This window comes from Colobus angolensis, unplaced genomic scaffold (assembly GCF_000951035.1).
Source record: "Colobus angolensis palliatus isolate OR3802 unplaced genomic scaffold, Cang.pa_1.0 Scaffold310, whole genome shotgun sequence".
In the NCBI taxonomy this organism is placed as follows: domain Eukaryota; kingdom Metazoa; phylum Chordata; class Mammalia; order Primates; family Cercopithecidae; genus Colobus; species Colobus angolensis.
In genome coordinates, this window is record NW_012116378.1 from 4,204,675 (window position 1) to 4,218,864 (window position 14,190).

Consider the following 14,190-nt stretch of genomic DNA (forward strand, 5'->3'; position numbering starts at 1 on the left):
ATGATTAGAAAAGTTAAACCACAGAGAACAGATTGGTGGTACTATATAAAATAAAACATACACTTACCATAAGACAGAGCACTGATGTTTCTCTATATTTACTCTAGAGAAACGAAAACTTACGTTCCCACGAAAACCTATACATAAATGTTCAGAACTTTATTTGTGATAGCCAAAAGCTAGAAACAATCCAAAATCCTCTAATGAGTAGATGGACTTAAAAATTGCTACTTTATATACTCATCTATTACTCAGCAATAAAAGGAAACAAACTATTAATATATGCAACAGGGCCAGGCACTGTGGTTCATGCCTGTAATCCCAGCACTTAGGGAGACTGGGGAGGAAAGATGGCTTGAGCCCTGGAGTTTGAGACCAGTATGGGCAACATAGGGAGACTTCGTCTCTACAAAAAATAAAAAAAATTAGTCAGGCATGGTGGCACGCACCTGTAGTCCTAGCTACTCAGGGGGCTGAGGTGAGATAATCACTTGGGCCCTGGAGGTTGGGGCTGCAATGTGCTAGGATTACGCTACTGCACTTCTGTCTGGGTGGCAAGTGAGACCCTATCTCTTAAAAAAAGAAAAAAATAATACATATGTCTATATATATACACACACATATGTATATGTATGTGTGTGTATATATACATATATACTATTTTATATTGTGTGTATATGTATATATACTATTTTATATTGTATATATACATATATATTATTATATACATATATACACACACACAACTTGGATGAGTCTTAAAGACATATACCTACATGAGCAAGAAGCTAGTTTCAAAGAATTACATACTGTATGGTTCCGTTTATTTGACATTCTCAAAAACAAACCACTGCAATGAAGAACAGATTGGTGGTTGCCATGGGTTAGGGTTGGGGGATGACTATGATGGCATGAGAGAGTTTTGAGGGTGATAGAACTGTTCTGTATCCTGATGACGATGGTGGTTATAAGACACTTTAGGCTAGGTGTAGTTGCTCACTCCTGGAAGCTTAGGACTTTGGGAGGCTGAGGCGGGAGGATTGCTTGTGGCCAGGAATTCAAGACCAGTCTGGGCAACATAGTGAGACCCCATCTCTACAAAAAGTAATACATTAGCCAGGCATGGTGGCATGTGCCTGTAGTCCTAGCTACTTGAGAGGCTGAGGCAGGAGGATTGGTTGAATCTGGGAGGTCAAGGCTGCCGTAAACTGGGATCACAGCACTGCACGTCAGCCTGGGTGACAGAGTAAGACCCTGTCTCTTGAAAAAAAAAAAAAAGACTATATGTGTTAAAATTTATGGAACTGTACACCAAAAAAATAGTCAATTTTATATATGAAAAATTTTGAAGATCTAAAAAATCCGTAGAGGAGATTGCCCAGTGGAATTTTGGAAGATGGAAGAGACTGATCTTCAGTCTCAAATGCTTCCTGGGGAGACATCTCGCTTCTGCTCCTGGTACCATCTTGTTTCTGGCCCTGAAAGAGTTTGTACCTTGGCCAAAAGCCAAGCATTGCCTGCTCCCTGCCCAACTTTGTAAGAGGCCAAATCTCATGCGTCAAAAAGTGAGTAGTGGAGATTACTGGTTCGTTACAAAGAGGTTATTGAAAATTACATAACTAGTACAATTTTAAAACTTCAGTGATCGAAGCAAGTTTCCATCTTTCTTTGTTGGGATTCCTTCACTGATAGTTGAATCATGTTTACTTTTTCTTCCACCTCATTGTTGGCTTCCATCTTCAAGTGTTTTCCATTAGTCTCTTAATGTCCTTTCTTCCCTCTTCTCCTTCAAGGCCTTAATGAGGAGCCAACCTTCTTTTTGCTTTCCTACCCACTAGGACAGCAATTCCATGGTTTGAAGGAGTTGAACAGCCATTTTTGCTGCTGGTAATTCAGAATTCTGTGTTAGAGCCATTCTGCTAATACTCTTGAGAGTTATGTCTTGGAATTCTGTTTTAAAAGCCTAAGATCCAGCCAGGCTTTTTAAAGCCATGGGATGGCAGAATGCAGCAGTGAACCCTGATGAAGAGAAAGTGCTGGCATATAGATATTGTGAATTTCCTTATCGTGTGGGTGGACCTTGCTGGCAAGCAGGTGTCTAGAATTTTAAGTTAGTTCTTATGACAAATGGAAATTGCTTCTGTCTTTGGTAGCTAATGAAAAATGCAGCTAAACTTAAACTTTATTTAAAGTGACTTTTTCTTAGCTCCCTCAGGCTGTGCACATGCATTTTAGTTTATTTTTCTCACTTCTATAGCTGTATCTGTTTTGAGAAGCATAGATTTATGCTATTCTGTAGCAGGGGTCGGCAAACAACCACCAATGGACCAAATTTGGCCTGCTACATGTTTTTGTAAATACAGTTTTATTGGGACGCAGCCACATTCATTCATGTATGTGTACTCTATGACTGCTTTGGTGCTACAAGAGCAGAGCAAAATATTTACTATCCAGCCCTTTACACAAAACGTTTTCTCACCCTTGGTCTATAGTATACTGCAACCTTGATCTCCTGGGCTCAACCAATCCTCCCACCTCAGCCTCCCAAGCACCTAGGACTACAGGTGCATGCCACCATGCCTGGTTAATTTTTAATTTTTTTCTAGAGATAGGGTCTTCCTGTATTTACCAGGCTGGTCTCGAGCTCCAGGACTCAAGCAATCCTCCTGCCTTGGCCTCCCAAAATGCTGCCACCCTCAAGCTGGCATATAATAATCAAGTTCTTGGCTTCTCCCGAAAGCAAAGCAGAGACACTGTGAGATGTTAAGCAGTGACACAACCAGATGACTGCTTTACAAAGATCAGTCTGTAGCTGCATTGAGGGTAGATTGGAAAGAGAAAATCTAGAGGTCATGGGAGTCAGCAGAGTGGTTATTTGCAATCATTCCGTGAGGGTATAGAAAGGATCTTCCTTGTATTTGCCGAGGTGAACGATTCAAGAAATACATCCAAGGAAAATTTGTGTGGCTTGTGATCCACTGGAGGAGAGCAAGGGATGAAGATGGTGGCAGGGGGTGCCTATTGTTGAGGGGCTGGGGAAATGACTCATGTAGTTTTAGGGAGATGATGAGGGAAGAAGCTCCACATGGAGATACCTAGGAAGGTGCCGAAATATAGTTTGGAGTCTAGAGGAGAAGATGGGGCTGGAGATCGAGACCCGGGAGGGAGGAACAAAGATAGGTATGATTGGAACACATGAGAGCAGATAAAGATGACATGACTAGGACACCTGGAGAGCTGTGGTCTTTCAGAGCAAGTGGAGGACAACTCATTGCAAGTTTGCATGGAGTTGTAATTTGGATTTGAATTAGAAGAAAGTGATAGAGTAATAGCTGAATGAACAGAGGTTTTGTAGAGAAAGACTAACAAAAGCCATGAAAAAGCTAGAGAGGCAAAGATGGACGAGGACTGCAAATAATTCATTGCATTTAGCAATTAGGAAGTCAATGGCATCCCCAATAGAAGCATCAACTTTTAGTTGAGCAGCTGTTACATGTGCTACAGTTTGAATGTGTGCATTTCTCCAAAATTCATAAGTGGGAAGCTAAACCCCAAGCTGACAGTATTAAGAGGTGGGCTCTTCAGTATGTGATTAGGTAATGAAGGCACTGCCCTCATGAAGGGATTATGCCCTTATAAGGGCCTCTTCCACCACTGAAGACACAGCAAGAAGGTGCCATCTTGGAACAGACGGCAGCCCTCAGGAGACACTGAATCTGCCAGTGCCTAGATCTTGGACTTCACAGCTTCCAGAGCTGTGAGCAATAGACTTCTGTTTATATAAATTATCCCATCTAAGGTATTTTGTTACAGCAACAAGAATGAAGTATGAAAATGTGCAAAAATGAATTTTGGATAAATAACAATGAGGATGTTTTATTTTTAGTGCTAGTTTTCAAAGATCTTTTTATGTCTATTTATTTGTTAAAACTCCACAAATTCCCTGTAACTGATCTTATTATTTCCATGTGATAAGCAAGAAAAGAAAGGGCTAGGATAGTGACACTGTGGTCAGAGAGCAATTACCAATGGAACTGTAAGCCTCAAAGCCAGGTGCACTGGTTCTCCAGCTTTGCAGGAAGTACTGCTGCCAGACGTTTCTCACCTGTCCCATATTGATGACTCACCCTTTCTGGGACGCCTGTGCTTCTTCAATAAGATTGGAGTTAGAGGTATCAAAAGGTTTTTAATCTGATCTTATGTTTTGCTTCCCTGTAACATTTAATTACTTTAAAAGGAGCCAATTATGTGCTGTTACACACGGGTTAGATTCTGCTGTGCATGCAGCAAAGATTGTTTTATAGAATTATTTTTCTTTTGCCCTAATTGTCCAAAAGTGAGTGAGTCACTGAACTTTGAGAAGCTTCTATCTCTTGTTACAGCTATTAAATTGACGCCTGTCTCAAATGGAAAAACACAGTGGAAAATTTTAAGATACGCTGCTTGAATCTGCTTAGCCAGGAAAAACCCACAGTAGCATAACATGCTTCTTGTCTGTGCAAACCCACTGGATAATTGTGTGTTTCACTAGACATTTGCACACACCCTTACATGAGTTATGCCTGTTCTTGTCTTTTCCTTGGCACATCAGGATGTGTGTATCTTTTATATTCTCATGTTGTAAGCAAGTCCACTGGGCTCTTTGAAAATTTAGCCTAAGGTACAGTTTGGGTTGTCATATTTGTTTCCCATACCTAAAACATGCAGTTACATTATTTTCTAATTATCATTATGATCATGTGGAGAATTAGTAATGGATGGATACTCAGCCTACTTATGTTGGATCTGGAAATCCAATTTGGATGGAAAGAACAAATCTGTGGAGTCCTAATAAAATAAATCAGCAACAATGAGGCCCCAGATGGGGAAGAGCAATGAACAATTGTTCCGAGAAATGACCTGCAGACACAACAACCTTCTTCCCCAGGCAGAAGAACAGTGTTCCATGGGCACAACGACCTTGCTCTGTGGGCACAATGACCTTGTTCAGCAGACAGCCCCCTCTAGCATGACCTTATAAAACTTCCCTCTAGCCTCTGTCTCTTTGCACATAGTGCCTTCTCTGCTTTGCTGCCTTGCAACTTATTTTCATACTTTTTCTAATAAATCTGACTTTCTTTACCCGTCTTGGTAAATTCCTTTATCATCTATGCCACCAGCCACAGATAGTCAGTACCCATGACAAAATTTAGTAGTTGAAATCAAACGTGCTACTGGGGGCTCCACATTCAAATAAAAGGCACAACAATATCAGATTTTTTGCAAGGATAACCAGCCTAGTAAAGAAGTAACTTTCAAAGACAGCCATTGTCACCTGCAGAGCTAGCCCAAGGAAAAGTGTGACATCAGTTACTTAATTTAGCTTTAGATCCTTCCATTTTCACTTCTGATGTAGTTCTTTTTGCTCTTTCTTCAGTAAGTAGCCAATCCTTTCTTGCTCTTCCACAACACTTTTTGGCCCATAAAAAATTCTTATAAGAAAATGTGCAAACCACAGTGCCTTACCTTTCTCAAAACAACCAGCATTTAGAGAGGCCAATGTTCAATGGAAAAAGAAAATTATTTACATCCATGAAATTTCCAGCTTCTGGTGCAGCAAGAGGGGCATCAATTTCTGTGTAGGGAACCTCAAATTCTGCCATTGAACATAAAAAAATAGGTCCTATTCCGTGAAGGTGCTCCTGGCTTTTGCTGGCAAGTCAATAAAAGGGATGCAATCAATGCTTTGTGATTCAATGCCTGTTACAGGTCAGTGAAAAAATGAATTCAGAATTGGTGGCTGGCAAGATGGCTGAATAGGAACAGCTCTGGTCTGCAGCTACCAGCAAGATCAACACAGAAGGTGGCTGTCTTCTGCATTTCCAACTGAGGTACCCGGCTCATCTCATTGGGACTGGTTAGACAATGGGTGCAGCCCATGGAGGGTGAGCCGAAGCAGGGTGGGGCATCACCTCACCCAGGAAGCAATAAAGAGTCGGGGAACTCCCTCCCCTAGCCAAGGGAAGCCGTGAGGGACTGTGCCATGAGGAACAGTGCATTCTGACCCAGATAGAATGCTTTTCCCATGGTCTTTGCAACCTGCAGACCAGGAGATTCTCTCGGAGGCCTACACCACCAGGGCCCTGGGTTTCAAGCACAAAACTGGGCAGCCATTTGGGAAGACACCAAGCTAGCTGCAGGAGTTTTTTTTTTCATACCTCAGTGGTGCCTGGAACGCCAGTGAGACAGGATTGTTCACTCCCCTGGAAAGGGGGCTGAAGCCAGGGGGCCAAGTGGCCTACCTCAGCAGATCCCACCCCCATGGTGCCCAGCAAGCAGTGATTCACTGGCTTGAAATTCTTGCTGCCAGTACAGCAATCAGAAGTAGACCTGGGATGCTCCAGCTTGGTGGGGGGAGGGGCATCTGCCATTACTGAGGTGTGAGTAGGTGGTTTTCCCCTCAAAGTGTAAACAAAGCCGCTGGGAAGTTTGAACTGGTTGGAGCCCACCACAGCTTGACAAAACTGCTGTAGCCAGACTGCCTCTCTAGATTCCTCCTCTCTGGTCAGGACATCTCTGAAAGAAACTCCCATCTCCCTGGGACAGAGCACCCGGGGGAAGGTGCGGCTGTGGGAACAGCTTCAGCATACTTAAAAGTTCCTGCCTGCCAGCTGTGAAGAGTGTAGCAGATCTCCCAGTACAGTGCTTGATCTCTACTAAGGGACAGATTGTCTCCTCAAGTGGATCCCTGACCCCCATGCCTACTGATGGGGAGACACCTCCTAGCAGGGGTCAAAAGACACCTCATACAGGAGAGCTACAACTGGCATCTGGCAGGTGCTTCTCTGGGATGAAGTTTGCAGAGGAAGGAACAGGCAGCAATCTTTGCTGTTCTGCAGCTTCTGCTGGTGATACCTTGGCAAACAGGGTCTGGAGTGGACCTCCAGCAAACTCCAGCAGACCTGCAGAAGAGGGGCCTGACTATTAGAAGGAAAACTAACAAACAGAAAGGAAGAGCACATCCACTCAGAGACCCCATCTGAAGGTCACCAACATCAAAGACCAAAGGTAGATAAATCCACAAAGATGGGGAGAATCCAACACACACACACAAAAGGCTGAAAACTCCAAAAACCAGAAAACCTCCTCTCCTCCAAAGGATCACAACTCACCAACGAGGGAACAAAACTAGATGGAGAATGAGTTTGATGAATTGACAGAAGTAGGCTTCAGAAGGTGGGTAATAACAAACTCCTCTAAGCTAAAGGAGCATGTTCCAACCCTATGCAAGGATGCTAAGAACGTTGGAAAAAGCTTAGATGAATTACTAACTAGAATAATCAATTTAGAGAGGAAAATAAATGACTTGATGGAACCGAAAAGTACAACATGAGAACTTTCTGAAGCATACACAAGTATCAATAAACGAATCGATCAAGTGGAAGAAAGGATATCAGAGATTGAAGATCAACTTAATGAAATAAAGTGGGAAGACAAGATTAGAGAAAAAAGAATAAAAAGGGACCAACAAAGCCTCCAAGAAATATGGGAATATGGAAAAAGACCAAATCTACATTTGATTGGTGTACTTGAAAGTGACGGGGAGAATGGAACCAAGTTGGAAAACACTTTTCAGGTTATTATCCAGGAGAACATCCCCAACCTAGCAAGACAGACCAACATTCAATATTCAGTGCTCCAATTAAAAGACACAAGCTGGCAAATTGGATAAAGAGTCAAGACCCATTGGTGTGCTGTATTCAGGAGACCTGTCTCACGTTCAAAGGCTCAAAATAAAGGGATGGAGGAATATTTATCAAGCAAATGGAAAGCAAAAAAAAGCAGAGGTTGCAATCTGAGTCTCTGATAAAACAGACTTTAAACCAACAAAGATCAAAAAAGACAAAGAAGGGCATTATGTAATGGTAAAGGGATCAACGCAACAAGAAGAGCTAACTATTCTAAATATATATGCGCCCAATACAGGAGCAACCAGATTCACAAAGCAAGTTCTTAGAGACCTACAAAGAGACTTAGATTCCCACACAATAATAGCGGGAGATTTTAACACCCCACTGTCAATATTAGACAGATCAACGAGACAGAAAATTAACAAGGATATTAAGGACTTGAACTCAACTCTGGACCAAGCAAACAGACATCTACAGAACTCTCCACCCCAAATCAACAGAACATACATTCTTCTCAGCACCACATCACACTTATTCTAAAACTGACCACATAATTGGAAGTAAAACACTCCTCAACAAATGCAAAAGAACTGAAATCATAACAGTCTCTCAAACCACAGGGCAATCAAATTTGAACTCAGGATTAAAAAACTCACTCAAAACCACACAACTACATGGAAACTGAACAATATGCTCTTGAATGACTACTGGGTAAATAGCAAAATTAAGCCAAAATTAAATAAGTTATATGAAACCAATGAGAGCAAAGACACAATGTACCAGAATCTCTGGGACACAGCTAATGCAGTGTTTAGAGGGAAATTTATAGCACTAAATGCCCACAGGAGAAAGCAGGAAAGATCTAAAATTGACACCCTAACATCACAACAAAAAGAACTGGAGAAGAAAGAACAAACAAATTCAAAACCTAGCAGAAGACAAATAACTAAGATCAGAGCAGAACTGAAGGATATAGAGACACAAAAAACCCTTAAAAAATCAATGAATCTGGGAGCTGATTTTTTGAAAAGATTAACAAAATAGATAGACTGCTAACCAGAATAATAAAGAAGAAAAGAGAGAAGAATAAAATAGACACAATAAAAAATGATAAAGGGGTTATCACCACTGACCCCACAGAAATACAAACTACCATCACAGAATGCTATAAACTCCTCTACACAAATAAACTAGAAAATCTAGAAGAAATGGATACATTCCTGGACACATACACCCTCCCAAGTCTCAACCAGGAAGAAGTTGAATCCCTGAATAGACCAATAACAAGTTCTGAAATTGAGGCAGTAATTAATAGCCTACCAACCAAGAAAAGCCGGGGACCAGATGGATTCACAGCCAAATTCTACCAGAGGTACAAAGAGGAGCTGGTATCATTCCTTCTGAAACTATTTCAAACAATAGAAAAAGAGGGACCCCTGTCTAATTCATTTTATGAGGCCAGCATCATCCTGATAACAAAACCTGGCAGAGACGCAACAAAAAAAGAAAATTTCAGGTCAGTATCCCTGATGAACATTGATGCAAAAGTTCTCAGTTAAATACTGGCAAACGGAATCCAGCAGCACATCTAAAAGCTTATCCACCATGATCAAGTCAGCTTCATCCCTGGGATGCAAGGCTGATTCAACATATGCAAACCAATAAATGTAATCCATCATATAAACAGAACCAATGATTATCTCAATAGATGCAGAAAAGGCCTTTGATAAAATTCAACACCCCTTCATGCTAAAAACTCTTAATAAACTAGGTATTGATGGAACATATCTCAAAATAATAAGAGCTATTTATGACAACCCCACAGCCAATATCATACTGAATGGGCAAAACTGGAAACATTCCCTTTGAAAATCAGCACAAGACAAGGATGCCCTCTCTCACCACTCCTATTCAACATAGTATTGGAAGTTCTGGCCAGGGCAATCATGCAAGAGAAGGAAATAAAGGGTATTCAAATAAGAAGAGAGGAAGTCAAATTGTTTCTGCAAATGACATGATTGTATATTTAGAAAACACCATCGTCTCAGCCCAAAATCTCCTTAAGCTGATAAGCAACATCAGAAAAGTCTCAGGATACAAAATTAGTGTGCAAACATCACAAGCATTCCTATACACCAATAATAGACAAACAGGGAGCCAAATCATGAGTGAAATCCTATTCACAATTGCTACAACAAGAATAAAATATTTAGGAATACAACTTAAAAGGGATGTGAAGGACCTCTTCAAGGAGAACTACAAACCACTGCTCAAGGAAATAAGAGAGGACACAAACAAATGGAAAAACATTCCATGCTCATGGATAGGAAGAATCAATATCATGAAAATAGCCATACTGCCTAAAGTAATTTATAGATTCAACACTATCCTCATCAAGCTACCATTGACTTTCTTCACAGAATTAGAAAAAGACTACTTTAAATTTCATATGGAACCAAAAAAGAACCTGTATAGCCAAGACAATCCTAAGCAAAAAGAACAAACCTGGAGGCATCACGCTACCTGACTTCAAACTATACTATAAGGCTACAGTAATCAAAACAGCATGGTAGTGGTACCAAAACAGATATATAGACAAATGGAACACAACAGAGGCCTCAGAAATAATGCCACACATCTACAACCATCGGATCTTTGACAAATGTAACAAAAACAAGCAATGGGGAAGGATTCCCTGTTTAATAAATGGTGTTGGGAAAACTGGCTAGCCATGTGCAGAAAACTGAAACTGGACCCCTTCTTTACACCTTACACAAAAATTAACTCAAGATGTTTTAATGGCTTAAATGTAAGCCCTAAAACCATAAAAACCCTAGAAGAAAACCTAGGCAGTACCATTCGGGACATAGGCATGGGCAAAGATTTCAATACTAAAACACCAAAAGCAATGGCAGCAAAAGCCAAAATTGATAAATGTGATCCAATTAAGCTAAAGAGCTTCTGCACAGCAAAAGAAACTATCATCACAGTGAACAGGCAACCTAGAGAATGGGAGAAAATTTTTGCAATCTACCCATCTGACAAAGGGGTAATATCCAGAATCTACAAGGAACTTAAACAAATTTACAAGAAAAAACAAACAATCCCATCAAAAATGGGCAAAGGATATGAACAGACACTTCTCAAAAGAAGACATTTATGTGGCAAACAAACATATGAAAAAAAAGCTCATCATCACCAGTCATTAGAGAAATGCAAATCAAAACCACAATGAGATACCATCTCATGCTAGTTAGAATGGTAATGGTGATCATTAAAAAGTCAGGAATCAACAAACGCTAAAGAGGATGTGGCGAAATAGGAATGCTTTTACACTGTTGGTGAGAATGTAAATTAGTTCAACCATTGTGGAAGACAGTCTGGTGATTCCTCAAAGGTCTAGAACCAGAAATACCATTTGATCCAGCAATCCCATTACTGTATATATACCCAAAGAATTATAAATCATTCTACTATAAGGACCACATGCACACATGTGTTTATTGCAGCACTATTCGCAACAGCAAAGACTTGGAACCAACCCAAATGCCCACCAATGATAGACTGGATAAAGAAAATGTGGCAAGTATACACCATGGAATATTGCGCAGCCATAAAAAAGGATGAGTTCATGTCCTTTGCAGGGACATGGGTGAAGCTGGAAACAATCATTCTCAGCAAACTAACACAGGAACAGAAAGTGAAACACTGCATGTTCTCACTCGTAAGTAGGAGTTGAACAGTGAGAACACATGGACACAGGGAGGGGAACATCACACACTGAGGCCTGTCCGAGAAGGTGGAGGTCTAGGGGAGGGATAACATTAGGAGAAATACCTAATGTAGATGATGAGTTGATGGGTGCAGCAAACCACCATGACACGTGTATACCTATGTAACAAACCTGCATGTTCTGCACATGTATCCCAGAACTTAAAGTATAAGAATTAAAAAAAAAAAAAATTTCAACCCCCCTGCCACCAAAAAAAAAAAAAAAAAAAAAAATACAGCATTAAGAACTGCCATTACTTAGAACTAGTTATCATTTGGACTTAAAACAGAAAAACGTCTAAATAGTATATCCATTTTCTAAAGATAATAATTCAAAAGACTTCCTTGTAGGACTCAACAGCCCAAATAGTTTTAAAATTACGTTGTAATTAAAAAACATATGAATCGAAACTTAAAAAAGTGAATATAGAATCACAAAGAAGATTCATTATCTGCTCTTAAATGGAATCGGAGAAGTGAAATTTCAATACAAAAAACAAATAGGTAGCAAAAGAGAAGGTTATAAATATCATTAGAAGGCCATGTAAAGTATCCTGGGATTCAGTGTATCAGGAAAGCTTGCATGGAGGTCGTGGCTTTAGAGATGGCGTTATGGGAGGAGTAAACTCTCAACATGTAGACATTGTATCTTCTAGGCACAGGGAGCAGCACATAGACCTCTGCACAAAGACTCAAAATGCAAATTTGGTAGTAGAGATACAACAAACATTTAGGGGAGACATTTAAGAGGATGGGAGGAATCAGAGGTAGGGAGATCCCAGCTTTACACGATATCATGGACAGAGCCTTTGAGCAGGAGAGAAAGCATTCATACGTGACTGTGTCCTACAACTTTCCCAGCCTCCTAACTGTGGCCAGACCCAGAAACTCAACTGCAAACTGCTCAATTTCCTAAGAAGGCAGTAATCTCATTATGTCAAGGGATTACACAAGGGTTGTATTGTCAACACGGGCACACGGAATAGCACATTGACTATGAATTAGTTAACATCAGTGGCATTGGAAGAGAAAAAAGCAATTGGCCAGGTTCAATACTCATTGCTGTAAAACCCACTCATTGGGAATTTTTAATGCAATCTTTGGCTGGCCTGGAACTTACCCTTCTCCTACTGATGAGGATGTATATACTCAGCAAATTAATTGTGTTAGCACAGCTCAGCCTTCTCAAGCATCTTAAGCCAGGGTGGCAGAGCTAATATTTGCAGACAAACATTAAGTGACTTCCAAAGGATTTTGTCTATTAATGAAAATAGGTGCCATTTGGTAATGGCATCTCAACCATTTTTGCTATTATTTTTTGTTGAGAGTGACCCAATAGCCAAAAAAGGAAAACTGAACAGGTGAGGCTGTAAATTCCCTGGACTGATGGCAGTAACATGTGCACGGAGGATGCTTACGGCATATCCTTCTGAGCAGATAATGACATGCTAGGTTTCAGGGAGAAGCCATAGATTTCAGTCATGTTTCTGAATGCTTCACAGACCCAGGGCTGTAGAAACCTTTGGGCTGCTGTTGCTTCCTCATGGGGTTGCTGCCGAACCTGGTACCAGCGCACCTGATGCGCTTTTGCTGGTTAACACAGGTGGCCTGTCCTCAGTGTCTCTGCAGGAAGATGGCTCACTGTCTGGGCTCAGGGAAGAGGTTCCAATCCACACTTTAGGTCTCCAACTTACAGCCTTTTACCTCATCCCCACTTGCCCAATCATTGTCCCCAAGGTGGCTGCTCAGGTGAACCCCTCTGCTTCGCCACTGACTTTGTCAGATCCAGCTCCTCCCTGTCACCCTTTACATCCTATAATGAATACAGAACACCAGCCTGGATGAACCATCCCCTCAAAGGGGCTCTTGGTGTTGTCATCTGCCAACAAGCTGTCTTCATTCGATGGGAGGTTCCAAATGCATTTCACTTAGAAAAGCACTTTTTATGGTTACCTTTCTGATATTTGGGGCTATTAATAATATCTATGTAAATTGGCCAATGGTTCTGATACCACGGGTAAGTGGAAGGGCTGGTGTTTGTCAAAGGCCTGAGTGGGGGAAGAGAGAAGTTCTGTATCTCCTTCTCCAGGGCCCTGGGTTCAGATTGCTAAGTTAGAAGGTGTGACTTGGCTGGGCGCAGCGCCTAATGCCTATAGTCCCAGCACTTTGGGAGGCCAAGGCAGGCAGGCAGATCTCAAGGTGAAGAGATGGAGACCATCCTGGCCAACATAATGAAACCCCGTCTCTACTAAAAATACAAAAATTGGCAGGGTGTGGTGGCTCACGCCTGTAATCCCAGCATTTTTGGAGGTCAGGAGTTCGAGACCAGCCTGCCCAACGTGAGGAAACACCATCTCTACCAAAGACACAAAAAATTAGCCAGGTGTGGTGGTGCTCACCTGTAATCTCAGCTACTTGAGAGGCTGAGGCAGAATCGCTTGAACTCCAGAGGCAGAGGTTGCAGTGAGCTGAGACTGCACCATTGTACTCCAGCCTGGGCAATAAGGCGAGACTCTGTCTCAAAAAAAAAAAATTAGCTGAGCGTGGTGGCATGCTCCTGTAGTCCCAGCTACTCAGGAGACTGAGGCAGGAGAATCACTTGAACCCGGGAGGCAGTGATTACAGTGTGCCAAGATTACGCCACTGCACTCCGGCCTGGTGACAGAGTGAGACTCCATCTAAAAAAGAACAGGCCGGGCGCGGTGGCTCAAGCCTGTAATCCCAGCACTTTGGGAGGCCGAGATGGGCG